At 45.4% G+C, this 14,001-nt stretch overlaps 1 long non-coding RNA gene across 2 annotated transcripts in view; it reads right to left on the minus strand.

The window, feature by feature from the left end:
• The window catches only part of LOC142589032 (uncharacterized), a 39,844-nt gene that overhangs the window by 14,364 nt on the left and 11,479 nt on the right, over positions 1-14,001 (minus strand). For both annotated transcript variants that reach the window (XR_012829786.1, XR_012829787.1), the window contains exons 2-3: positions 2,139-2,275; positions 1,978-2,069 (exon numbers count right to left, since the gene is read on the minus strand). This is a non-coding gene — a long non-coding RNA (uncharacterized LOC142589032). The remainder of the gene's footprint in view (positions 1-1,977; positions 2,070-2,138; positions 2,276-14,001) is intronic.

A 14,001-nucleotide genomic window follows, 5' to 3' on the forward strand; every position in this document is an offset into this window, starting at 1 on the left:
CGTACGTGAGTACTGGTAAGACACAGCTGTTATACACTTTTATCTTGAGGGATAATGCAACCTGCTGTTCATGAACTGACGATGCCTGCCAAACGCACCCCAGCCCATTCTTATCCTTCTGATTATTTCAGTCTCATGATCGGGATCTGCGGTCACTACCTGTCCTAAGTAGATGTAATAAGTAGATGTACCTGTCCCAAGTAGATGTATCACAGTAGAAGCAACTCTTATCCCCAATTCTTCCCAATCCAGGTCTCTGAATACCTGCTGTAAACACGCTGTGAATAGGATTGGAGAGATCGTATCGCCTTGCCTGACGCCTTTCTTTATTGGGATTTTGTTGCTTTCTTTATGGAGGACTATGGTGGCTGTGGAGCCGCTATAGATATCTTTCACAGATGTTACCGGAAATTAACTGTGCAAGTGTTGTATACAAAACCAATATTTTTTATCAAACTAGCAACATCCTTCCATTACCATAACGCCCCAGAGTACTAATAAAACGGATGACGTGACCTTGCGGCAGAACGCCGCTCGTTCATTGATCTCCCTCCTTATTTGACGTTCCACTCCCTCTCCGGGTGACGTAACCGAGTCGTAATAGCCAGAGCGAATCGTTACATAATGCGGCCCCAGTTCTATTTCTTTCCTCCTTATATGAACTAGTATAGCGGATGCTTTCTTTACTCCTTGCATTCGCAGCGCTTTCTACCTGTCTGCTTAAAGCTTTGCGCTCAGTCAGTCTTTCTATGGCCCATAACTTCTCACGCTTTTTGTGAGCATCCAAGTATGTGTATTATGTGATAACGAGTGAGCGAGGGAGTGAAAGAGCTTTATTGGAGGTCCGGCGAGGACGCGAACTCAGCGTGCACCCGCCTAGTCCAACGTCCGGACCGGCAGATCTAGCCCACCAGCCCGGTCGCGGGTACGCCGGACAACCAATATTTGCTTCTCTAGATACCGAGAGAAATTTTGCACTCACTGTACAATTTTGTTTGCAAGACCAGCTCATAGCTGCCCGTCTAGACGTAATAGTGCTTGCCGTGGATCCTGAAACCAATTTTTGTCCTTCTCTAAATTTCCTTCTCCTGACATGAGGAACCTGCAAATAACTTACCTATAGATAAACGTATTTGCTCGTTGTACTAGTCGTGGAAAGAACTGCTAATGTAGTGTTTCCCCAAACACTCTGCAACTCTCTCTTGGAAAGCTTCGCGCTAAGTTTGATATTTTTCAAGTTGGTTAAATAACCTGTAATAATGACGAAGTTCAGCGAAACAGAAAAATATGAGTAAATTGCTCCATACAAAGGCTAACAATAAACATTTTGTCGCCTCGTCCTAGAATGCTGCGCGATATTTTTAAACCTCGCCTAATGTTAGAATAGACGTCCTGTATACCTTTATCACAGTATTGCACAGAAGGCGATATGGGATCTTGTGTTTTCGCATACAAAAGCTTTGTGACGCTGCATTTATTGAGCTGCTTCATAGGGATTCGTGCTGCAGTTGTTCCATCATCTCATTCGTCAACTCTGAATTAAACTTTCGATGCGCATTGATTGGTGGTGTTGAACTCAAGAGAAAAGTTAAAGCGCACTACTGTGCTATGTGATAATAAAAATATACAAGAAAGCTTGGAGCTCTTGCTGTCACCTCCTGTTTCTTCAGTTGGTTTTTAACATTGCACCATACATCCTTCTTATGCTTTGCACCAAGTATCCCGACATACTACCTTGGTAAGCAAGCTTTGCACCTTGAACCGCGCTGCCACTCTCACCTCGTTTCTCGGTATGCACATCTTATCGGTAAATATTGTTGAACGTCTGTGGGCCAACCTTCTGTGACGAGATTACCCGGCTTACATTTTTCACTATCCAGATAATATCGATAAAAAAACAATTCGTAGGCGACACCTTAAAGCGTGAGTTTTACATCATTTCTAATGTTTCTAGCTACGAATAGGCGAGTACGTTACTTGAAACGCGGACCATCATGGCATTGAAGTGCACACTCTTCTTTGCTGCATCCTCCAACACCTGGAACCATCCTTCCATGCTGTTGTTGACTCTATTAGGGATATCAAATGGCTAATGAATGTAAACAGGCAAACTGCCTAGAAAACATAAATGTACATACGTAGCAATATGCCAGTAATAAAGTCTCTGAAAAATAACAGAAGATCTCGCTATTCTCACTGGCACATCTACTTTACAGGTGTATATTGTTCTCTCCGTTGTCTGCAAACTCCATATTGGGTGCCTTGTATTGTAGAACTGTAATGAGAGGAAAAAGTTACAACATTTAGGGCCAAGATAATGAGACAATTTATGTGACGAAAGGCAAGGTGTTTACGACGAATATAGGGCGTAGATAGAACGGAGACGGTCGTCGCCACACAAAATTTTGACACGTGTACTTGTTTATCTTTCTCAGGTGACCGCTTTTCGCCGTCTAACAAACATTATTGCCCAGCGTAAGGCGTGCCTACATGTATCGGAAATTTCTCGAATATTATCGATGGTTCTACCCCTGTCTGTTGCCACAAAACCTTGTGTAATCTGGTTACATGCTTGGAGTGAATTATTTAGTAATTTCTGGAATACACATGGGCACCAGTGATTACTCCGGAACGTTCGATGACTCATGTATAAAAGCCGACGCGTTTCAACCGCGCATCAAATTTTCGACGATCACCGACTACGTTCGCGGCTATCGTTGTGTTTCGATTTAACGTGGATTCGCAAGCGCCGCAAGCCGAAGCCTTCGAGGATCTTAACCACCGCCTGCAGTCACCGCCAGTGCTTCGACGAAGGCACCAACGCCGAAATCCACGCCGTCGTAGGCCGCCGAGGTCTCGGCGCCGTCGTAGTCCAAAAGAAAGACTGATTTCAATGAGTCATTGCTTGAGCTAATCGGTCGCTGTCGAAAGCGGAAGCTTTGCCATCAATTGGACTGCCACGTAATACAGCCGTTACCTTTATGGCAGGGGCTTGAAAGTTGTAAGCAACCATCATGCCTTTTGTTGGCTGGCAAATTTGAAGGACCCTTCAGGACGCTTCGCACGATGGAGTCTGACACTCCAGGAATTTGATATAGCCGTCGTCAACAAAACCGTACGGAAGCACTCCTATGACGACTGCCTATCACACACCCCCATTTACCCACCACCACAAGACGACGAGAATGACGAGGCCTTCCGAGGAATAATAGGCGCGGAAGACTTCGCTGAATGGCCACGGCAGACCCGGAGCTAGAAAGCCATGTCGAGTGTGTGCAAGGGAACACCGACGTTGTCCTTATGACATTCAAGCGAGTATTGTCTTCGTTTTCTCTGCAAAACGACGACTTTCTAAAGAAGTAACTCCTCGCCAGTCCACGCCAACTACCTTCTTGTTCTTCCCTCAACACTGCGTGCAGAAGTACTACACGCCCTGCGTGACGATCCGACCGATGGGCACCTAGGATTCTTTCGGACGCTATAGAGGATACTGGAAAGGCATTACTGGCCGCGCTTGACCACTGACGTCACCCGTTACGTCAAGACATGCCGAGACTGCCAGCGACGCAAAGCACCGCCGACAAGGCCAGCGACACTACCACACCCGATTGAGCCTTCCTACCGACCGTTTCAGCAGATCAGGATGGATTTGTTGAGACCGTTTCCGACATCAACAACCGGAAATAAGTGGATCGCCGTAGCTACTGACTCATTACCTGCTGTGCCGAAACGAAAGCTATGTCTAAAGTTAAGGCGGGCAAAGTTTCTAAATTATTCGTCGAGAACATCCCACTGCGACATGATGCCCCAGAAGTCTTCATCACCGACAGAGCAAGGGCCATCACTTCCGAGCTTAGCTGTACCATTTTGCAATACAATCAGAAAAACCTAAGGAGGACAATTGTCTACCACGCGCAGTCGTATGGTCTTCCGGAGCGGCTCATCCAGACCTTCGCCGACATGCTTGCATTGAACGTTGATGTCGGACACAAGACGTGAGATGCCATCCTGCTGCACGTAAATTTCACTCAAAAAACGGTGGTGCAAGAAACAAGGCAGGTCACGCTGTTGAAGCTGGTTTCCGGTAGGAACTTGTCTACGACTTTCCACGCCATGCTGTCACACGTTACCGACGAAGAGATCATCCATGTCAACTCGTATCTCCAGCGTGCCGAAGAATCACAGCAGCTGGCCCGCCTGCGCATCTAAAACCAGCAGAGGACCGACAGCCGGCACTGAATGCAATCTTCGGCGACCCTACCGGGCATACCCAACTAGCGACCGTGTATGAATTTTGACTGCGATACGCCGAACAGGACTTGGCGAGAAACTGTTAGGCCGCGGTTTGGGACCCTACAACATCATGCGGCCTATAGGCGCACTGGACTATGAGGTTGTGTCAGGAGGCATTTCGCAATCACAGCGGCGCCGCGCACCACCTTAACTGATCCTCATGGTGCGTCTTAAGCCTTTCTATGCCCCCTGACCGAGGCCGAGGGCGATAACACCACCGCCGCACATCTTATGCCGCACGTGCGAGTGAAAGTGTGGGACAGTGACGGGACGATCGTGGCTTAATCTCGCACGTCCAAGGGAATAAAGCGGGGGGTGAGCCCGCCGTCTTGCGTCGTGCGCAAGGAACAAGGGGAGGGGGGTTAAAGGGGAGCGTTGTACTGTGGTAGCAACACGCATGGTCGTGCGGGTTTCTGTTGAAAGCAGTCTGTTTCGGGGGCAGAGTCTAGGTGGGCTGACGGCTCCCAGCTTCGTGTATGCTATGCTCGCGCCGCTCAGTTTCCGTTGATGCTATGTACAGCACGAAGGTCTCGTCGCTCGCTGCTGAAGTCACACTTCCTCACGGCAGCGTTATGACAGCGAGTGTCTGCGGTCACCGAGTGTTACGTCTGCATGCATGCATGTATGCCTGTGCGCGCTGACTCAATGCTTGTTACTTTAGTTAGAAAGCGAGTGTCTTTAAGTTTGCCCGTCAATAAGACAGCTATCCTTACTTCGTGTGGTGGTCTATAATTTGGTGTCGCAATCGATATTTCGCCTTTCGGGCGCAACTGCAACATTTTGATGGTGTCTGTACCTTCGGCTAGGCTTATTAGATATGCTGAAATAAACTTAAGGTATTTCTGAACAAACGATGATGCCGTAAGCCGTAGAAAGCCTAATCTATTTTTGATAAAACGCCCGTGTTCTTCATTTTCAAAGTCATGTGCCCAGGCACCTTAGTTAGTTCGGCATTGAGCTGCTGACCTCGAGGTCGCGGTAGCTTTAGGTATACACTACTTATACTCATGTGGTCCCAATTAGCATAGAAACACCCGATACAGAATTTTTCATAGTCCCAGTTTTGGTTTGGGAAACTAATCTCCGATAATCAATCAATTCTTCATGGTATTAAGTGACCCAGTCCTCAGCCGGTCCTGCAGAGTGTTGCCTGCGGTTCTAACAGAATCATGTTTACCAGAATCGCCTACATCCTAGCCGTGGTCAAAGCTTTAATGTGCACCCTTGCAAGGACTATTGTGATCGTAATGTTGGAGCAAGCCACCTCGGAGGCCTTAGCAAGGTCAGTCCCAGCGAGACACATGCCTATTTATATAGGGATGCAGTGTGTGGTGGCGTATGTGCTGTTTTTATTCATCAAGCCGGTCACTCAGCCCATATGGGTTTTTACAAGACCGAGTTACACAAAGTGATGGAGATTTCAAGTGATCTAGGGAAGTCTTGCCGAACAAGGCAAGTCTCGAAATCATCATTTAAGCGACTCTTGTTGCTCTGACGATCAAACGTCACCTTTTAGAAAAGTTGGTTTCATCATCACTAGCTCCAGCGTATTTTTGTGTACTTCCATAGAATGCTTTGTTGCGAGGTTCCTAACTCTTTATCAAGCTTCTTTGTTAACCTGCATGTTGACCAGCTAAATGTGAGGATTTTATATTTCCCTTTTCACAAAAAATATTAAGTTGCCGGCCATTATTGGCATTTGCACTTCAACCAACTTTTCTTCTAATGTATATTTTGTTTCCGTGATCAGCGTCTCCTCTGGATACTTAGCCTAGATAGACGTGGCCTGGCGCAGACTCTAGGGGCGATCATGATCAATCAAAATTCTTATTATCTTGCATGGCTAATGAACTGCATAATAATAATCAGGGCTTTATTCACACTTTGTCGGAAAAGATAATTTGTTCAGCAAGCCGCAAATTTTTGTATATGCGCCGTTGATTCTCACTTATTTATTTCTGCTCAACAGTCTGAATCCTTCTTTAAGCAAGCAGTGAATTTCATTGCGATATCGAACCTCCATGACCCACCCTTGCTTCGATCGGTATTTTCCTCTTTTCCTATCGAGAATTAGGGCAGCAGCAAAGTTTTATAGATATTTGCAAAGCTATTTACAAGTGCTTGCTGTACTTATTCCGCGTAGTTGGACTTTGAAATAGATAACAATGCGAGTTACCGCTTGCGTCTCCTGGCATTTGGGAGGCCCCTACATTCTGACTTTCGAAGGTCACCAAGTTCTTTTGGCAGCCTAGCGATTGGCAGCGGTAAGACTTGTAGCATAAATGAAGAAGCAGCGGCGTTATCAAGGCGCCGGAAGAGTGCCTACAGCGATCTTGCAGGTAATGAAGAGATGTGGGTCCGTTGGTTCCTTTGCGAAAGCTAAGACAACCTTTAGCTCAACCAAAAACAGATGAGACGAAACATGAGGTGGAGTGCAAAAGGATAGACAGTTCGGTGAGTTGGTACGGTAACATGATTTTGGCTTCTAGCGCGAAGTCAAACAGGGACACAGAAAGGAGCAGGCAGGACGAGCGCTAACTCTCAACTAAATTTTTATTAAAACGAAGAACATATATATAGGTGATTGCCAAAACCGTAGCATAAGAACATGACAAGGTAAAAAGCATCAGTTAAACATATCAGGGGGTATGGAAGTCAAAGAACAAAAAAAAACATTTCAGTACCTTCGCAATACGTGTACTAATCTCAAGTAATATTTTTTTTTGTTCTTTGACTTCCAAACCCCCTTATCAGTGCACAATCATTGCATTCTATAGAAGCTAACATCTGGAGCAGAAACTTAGAGATCAGCAAAAAAGCTGAAGGATAAATTTAAGGGCGGCACAATGATAGAATGAAGAACAATTGTTATGTGGGAGCTTAAGGAACTAGAGGGCAAACGGCATAACCGATATTGTACTTGAAACTAAGAACAAAGAAGTGGAGAAGGGCACACTGTGCAATGCGTCGGGCAGATAAACGATGGTCTATGAGAGCTACAGAATGGGCGCTAAAATGAGGGAAACCAAGTCGAGGACACATAAAACTAGGCGATGTCATGAAGTTAAGAAAATATAAGCCATAAATAGAATGAGCTAGCGCAAAATTGGATGTCGTTGTGCGAGGCCTTCGTATAGACTATGACTTCGACGGGAATCTTACAGCTGCTTCTCTCTTCAACATATATAGCTTGATGTGCCATCAAATGCGATTACAATTTGCAAAACAATTAGCCATTTTGGGCATATTGGAAGCAGCTTAAATATTGCCTAAATATTCCTTAAGTCTAACATAACCGCAGAGATAAATAAATAAGAAGATTTTTCATAAAAAATAAATCATCCTCGACAAGAAACCGGTGAAACTATTTAAAAGCATTTTTTTGGCATACATCTGCTAAAGAACATGATACCTACTTCGCAAAACAGGATTGAAAGCACATTAGTACTTCGCGAAGCTTGCGAGACAGAGGTTAAAAGTTTCCGGTACATGCCTTTTGTCTAGCATAGCCGCGGAGATAACTACAAAGATTTCTTCACAGAAAATATAATTGCCAATAACCAACAGCTAAGTTATTTAAAATCATTTGTTGGCATTCATCTGCTAAAGAATTTGATACCTACTTCTCGAAATAAGATTAAAATCACATTAGCATATCATACATCATATTAGCATTTCTTCTTAATAAATTAATCATCCCCGACAAGAAACCGGAGAAACTATTTAAAAGCATTTTTGTCATTCATCTTTTAGAGAATTTGATACCTTTTTCACAAAACAGGATTAGAATAAAATTAATATTGCACGAAGCTTGCCAGACAGAGGTTAAAAGTTGCCCGAACATGCCCTTTGTCTAGCATAGCCGCAAAGATAACTACAAAGATTTCTTCACAAGAAAATCATTCCAGAACACATACGACTAAAACTATTGAAAACCATTCGTCGATGCTGATCTGTAAAGAACTTGATACCTTGCACACGAAACAGGGTTAGAATTGCATTAGCATATCATGAAGCTCACCAGACAGAGGTAAATGTGGTTCAAAAGAAAGTAGTTATAAAGACGATAATGATTATTTATTTGTATCTGCTTTGAAACAGGGTGTTGGCAAATGTTGACCTAGCTTGCTTATGTTTTTCAGGTCTGCCATACATATTCTGCATTCTACCGTCTTGATTCATTTGCTTATTCTATTTTCTCTTTAAGGGAACCGGGTAGGCAAATTTTCCAAAAAAAATTGATTTTTTGTTTTTGTGTAATTTAAAATCTCTATTCTTTCCTTAACATGGCCCAGTGTTTCATTTGCGCGTACGCGAAATATTTACCTCAAAATCAACATTTTTCGAAACCTAGGCAGTATCCAGCCACGCCCCCTTCGACACATGCTCGGAATCTTTGCCTCTCCTAAACTGAAAAAAAAAATTTTTTTCACCGCCTATTTTTTGCCACGTTTAGCGGAATGGCTGTCACTCATCTGGCAATAGTGAAAATCTTGCTAGCATATTTCACTTAGCCAAACTAATCCTAAGACGCAGCTGGATTACTCGCAACGCGGGGCGTTTTGCTCGTGCTTTGGCGTGTTTTCGCGGACAATTGAATTTATTTATACTTTGGTGCTGGTTTTTTAGCGATAATGCAATGACGAAGCCAAAGAAGTGCTTTAAAAAACGTCTCTTCCACGGAAACCGGCATAAGTCGACCTCCAATGACGCCAATTCTCCGCAACACAAACCAGGAGTGGGCGCCGCGGCCACCACATGAGCGTCTGCATCGAAGCTTTCACGCCCGGCGGAACGCTCTAAGCAAAACGCCGGTGTTTCAGCAGCTCTCAAAGCCTTAGCTTCTCCAGAAATGTCTCCATGAAAAAACTCAGAACGCGAATGAGGCGTTCAACAAGATTGTGTGGGAGCGCGCCCCGAAGAATGTCTTTCTTGGCCTCAAGACGCTGAAAATAGCGACAATGGATGCTGTGATAACTTTTAATGACCGCAGCATTGCTCGAGCCGACATTTTGAGGTCATTCGTAGTTTCTCCAGGACGGTTCACAGTCCAGTGGTTGCGCGAAGTTGACCGGCGGCGACTGTACTTTGCAGAGAGGGCTACACGACTGGTAACTAAGGAGGCCCGGAAAACAAGGCAGCTAGCACAGGAAAAAAGTGTTGACGATAGAGGGGGCTACCAGGCTGGTGGCTATTGAAAAAATGCGCCAGAATTTGTTTCTATAGTCCTATATTGCAATAAAGCTCTTTCTTCCACTTCAAAGCCAATTATCTCAAAACACCGAATTTTGCTGCATTTGACCCTTTTTTTCAGAAACTACAAGCGCTAGGGCGATAACATTTTCCAGATACTGAGCAAACATTACAGAAAGTCTACTGAACCAGGATTTCAAATATTCTTGTAGGGGATTTTTGTTTACAGGCTATTTACTGCAGATTTTGGCTCTAAAATTTGGTGGGTCCAGTAAAAAAATGAAAACAAAAAATCTAATCTCTAAAAAGAAATAATCCTGGTTCAGTAACACTACCTAACATTGCTGATTACAATGCCACCAAGATTATTGTTCTAACCCCAGCAGATCACGAGAAAAAGGGTCACGAACATAGCCTAAAATGCATTGCTAGAATAGGACCTACCCTGTCCCCTTAAAATTTCCATACATACCTTTTACCACTACGTATGCCTGTAATAAGTCGGCTTTTATCACTTTCTTTTTTTTTCTTTTTTTATCCAATACTCTAACGTCTCTACCATATCACGACTGCTGACCGCTTGATGCTTCCTTGCACTTCTTTTGCAATTGATTTTTGAAGGTATTTTGCCGATTTGACGGAGCACCACTCTGAAGGCTTCATGAGCAGGTGGTGATGGTAACAACTGTATTCAAAATCTGTAACTTCGTGGCCCGGCCCTAGGCTGCCCCCGAGGAGGTCAGGAGATCCTGTCTCCTCGCCACTTCAGGGGCTTGCTGGATGGCCAATATTTGATCTTGGAGGTTTGAACTGCGCAGCGCCGCCGTCCAGTGCACTGCATGTTCTTTGCCTATAACGTCAGGTTCCCAGAGAATGTGTCTAAGAGATGCGTGAGCTCTGCCGCATAGTTTGAAGTTTACTTCTCAATAGATGTATGAACGTATCCACCTGAGACGAGCGGGGCTGGGGAAGGTCCTGGTTTGTAACTGCCTCCAGTATACCACCACGGCCCTTCGCGTTTGGATTTACGATGTGGATAAACACACCTGGATTTTTGATCAACCTTTCTAATGTCACTATTACTCTCTGTCCTTCCCACCGTTATATTTCCATCCCCAAGAGAATATCTTTCTATGTGGGGGCGAAATGTGAGACCTCGTAGCACGCGGCGGACCTCCTCGTTGATGTAGGGTACGGGGATGTTGGGGATCTGAGCCGGGAACCATATAATGTGTCGTTCGTCTGCCTCCTCGGAGGTAATATAGTTCGCGTTTGCTCTGAGTATAGCCTGGGCCTTCGGGGAAATTCTGCCCTGTGCATAGTTTCTGACCGCCGTCTGCTAGTCACTTAGCACGTATCTGCAACCGGGGTTCACGACGGCTAGGGCAATCACCACCTCATCCGCTACCTCATCGTCGGCGTATATGGTATGATGCACTCCCTCGATGGCGTTGAGGCGCTCGGAGAGGCCGATCATAATGAGAGTAAATAGCATTGGCGAGATGACCGTGCCTTGCGGGGTGCCGACACTAGCCATATTCCTGTCTTCGGATGTGAGTTTGCCCAGCGTTAACGAGACGTTCTTTTTTGTGACGAAATCCTCACGTAGCTGTACGCTTGGTTTCGTAGATTGCCTGCGGCTATCCTGCGCAGTATGTTTGCGCGAGCCACTTCGTCGAAGACTTTCTTGAGGTCTAATCCAGGAATGGCCCTCGTAACCCTTATCTCCTTGTCGACAATCTGGTGTTTGATTTGCAACATTGCATCCTGCGTAGAGAGATGAGCTCCAAACCCTTGCAGGGTGTCCAGATACGCTTCGACATCGTCGAAGTGCCAGTAGGGATAAGCACCATTTTTGCTCTTTTCCACTAGTCGCTGATGGTTCCTCAGGTCCAGCAATAGTTAATGCACTTGGTCAGTTCGGTGATGGTCTCGTTGCCCAAGCTACGAAGGGTCTTATTTGTTACACCGTCCGGTCCCGGGGCTGACTTGCTGTTGAGCTTTTGCAGAGCGGCCCACATTTTCGCCTCGTCAATGTCTATCTCCCGTGTATTCCCCGTGTGGAAGAACCTGGTTCAGCGGGGCGTATCTGTTGCACAGTTAGGAGCGGTTTTCTTCCTTCATCCATTGCGTTACAGATCTTATCACGTTGCTGTTTACTTAGAGTTCTGCACTGTTCTCTTTGTTTGCTGAGTAACGCTATGCGTTTCGTCAACTTCCTATTGTTTCTTTGTTTCTGCCAGCTGGCCTGCAGCGATCGTTTGGCCTCCCACATGCGCAACACGTGGCTGTTGATGTTCTTGACGGGGACTTCTGGCTTCACGGTCTTTGTTACTTCTTTGACGTCAGCCATCACTTTGGCCCATTGTTGAATGTCTGTGATCTGTGCTTGCGTCATTAGGGCTCGATTCTTACGGAACTGGTCGCTGTCTGTCCACTTGAACGTTTTGTTTGGTTCGAGCTTTAAATTCTCCGATGAATTCGTTTGGAGAACTCTGTGGTCGCTAGCAAGGTATTCGAGCGCGTTTGTACAACTGGCGCTTGTCAGGTTCTTAAATAATCTTAGGTCGGGCGTGGTGTCTCTAGTCAGCCTGCTTCCCATTCTTGAGGGGAAGCTGAAGTCTGTGATGCTAGTCAGGCCCATCACCTGTATGTCCTAGTATGTCCTAGCATAAAGCATTTCCTTTGGCTCTCGTATATGTGTAGCCCCACGCTCCGTGCGGGACAATAAAATCTCCCCAATCAGTAGGGGATGGGAGCCCGCAATATCAGTCGCCCTCCTAAAAAGTGTTAGTAGGAAGCTCTGTCGTATGCTCACTGGATTCTTCTATAGATTCAGGATAAACGTGCGCGATTGGCTCTTGCTTTCTGGTATGATTTCTACGAATGAATGTTTGATCTGCGCTACCTTAACATCGTGATGAAGGATCACTAAGCCTTTTTCTGACCAAGGTAGTAAATGCGCAGTTCTCTCAGGAGGGGGACAGATGGTTGCTAACCGGGTAGTCTTGCTAATTCGGGTTTCTTGTAGCATAATTTCAGGATATTCCAGAAGTGCGTACGCTCCTTCCTAAAAGACAGAGAAGCCTGACTGCGAGCCTTAGCACTCAAGTCGGACCCCTACACGCTTGGCTCCGTCGGAACAGCGCAAGGCTCAGTCATGTCTCCGTTACTATTTAACATAGTGATGAAGGGACTGGCAGACAGACTACAAGACATCCCGAACGTCAACTGCGCTCTATACGCAGATGACATCACCATCTGGAGCCCGGGAGGCTCCCTGGCAGACCTGGAGCAGGCATTAGAGTCTGCCCTAGATGCAACGGAAGAGTACCTACTATACACAGGAATGAAACTATCCTCCAAGAAATCGGAACTCTTACTATTTCGCAAGCCTTGCCAAGAAGTCCGCTACCTAACTCCTCTAGACAAACATCCAAAGAGTCAAAGGGTTTATTCAGACAACGTATGGTACAGTTGGCTAGGGCGCAGACCAAAAGGCAAGTGCATGCCTGACAAGGAGTCGGCGCCCCTCTTGCTCCCATTCGAGAGCACAAGACATTCAGCGCACAAAATAAACACTAAACGAGATGGAAATACAGGGTGGTTGGTAACATTGAAACGGGAGTTATTTCTTATTGAACATTGATGTACAATTGGGGAAAATGCTGTAAGAAACAACAGTGCCTGCAGTGACAATATTTACATAGTGATGTCATTTTTGAAAGCTTCGAATGATTTACTTTCCTGGATAATGTTTACAGCAGGATGGTGATCGTTTAAAATCTGGAAATTCTGTTGCTAAGTTTCTGGGTGCCGTAGTTCGTACGTATATTTTCCTTATTGTAGCATATGCGCCGGTTGTTGTAGGTGTGTGTTTTCGTTAGATACTGATGAAGAAAAGCCGTAGGATCGGAATGCATTTGTAGGTAACTAGCTAACACTATCTTTTTGTTTATAACATTCCACAGTGTAAGCAGCTGATGTTTTCTAAACAATGGGGCAGTGTGGCTAAGGTGTGGTGCATTCTCTATTAGGCGCGAAAACTGATTTTGTAATAAATATATGTTTTCTATGCTTGTTTTAGGTGCTGTGCCCCAGACAAGAAGACAGTAGTAGAAACGCGAATGTACCAGTGTGTAGTATACTTGTTTCTTTCGCCAGATAGGCAAAAGGTTCTTTATTATATTTGCATGATACCAATGGACCTAGATCCCATCGCACTACACACAAGAGACGGAGAACAGATTCCGCGAGTCGAGCACATACGCACTCTTGGGCTCCTAATCGAAGCCACCGGCTGCCACGGACACAGGATCAAACACTTACCCGCGAAAACCGAAAACATGATGAGACTCATCCACAGAGGCTCAGGGTGCAGGAAGGGTCTTTGCGAACATGACCTTCTGCGCTCGTATACCACGTGTTCCTTAAGAGCCACATTACTTACATTGCCTCTGCCCACAATCGGACGAAAATAGAAAAGACGAAACTAAACACATTCATGCGCAAGAG

This window comes from Dermacentor variabilis, chromosome 7 (assembly GCF_050947875.1).
Source record: "Dermacentor variabilis isolate Ectoservices chromosome 7, ASM5094787v1, whole genome shotgun sequence".
Lineage (NCBI taxonomy): Eukaryota > Metazoa > Arthropoda > Arachnida > Ixodida > Ixodidae > Dermacentor > Dermacentor variabilis.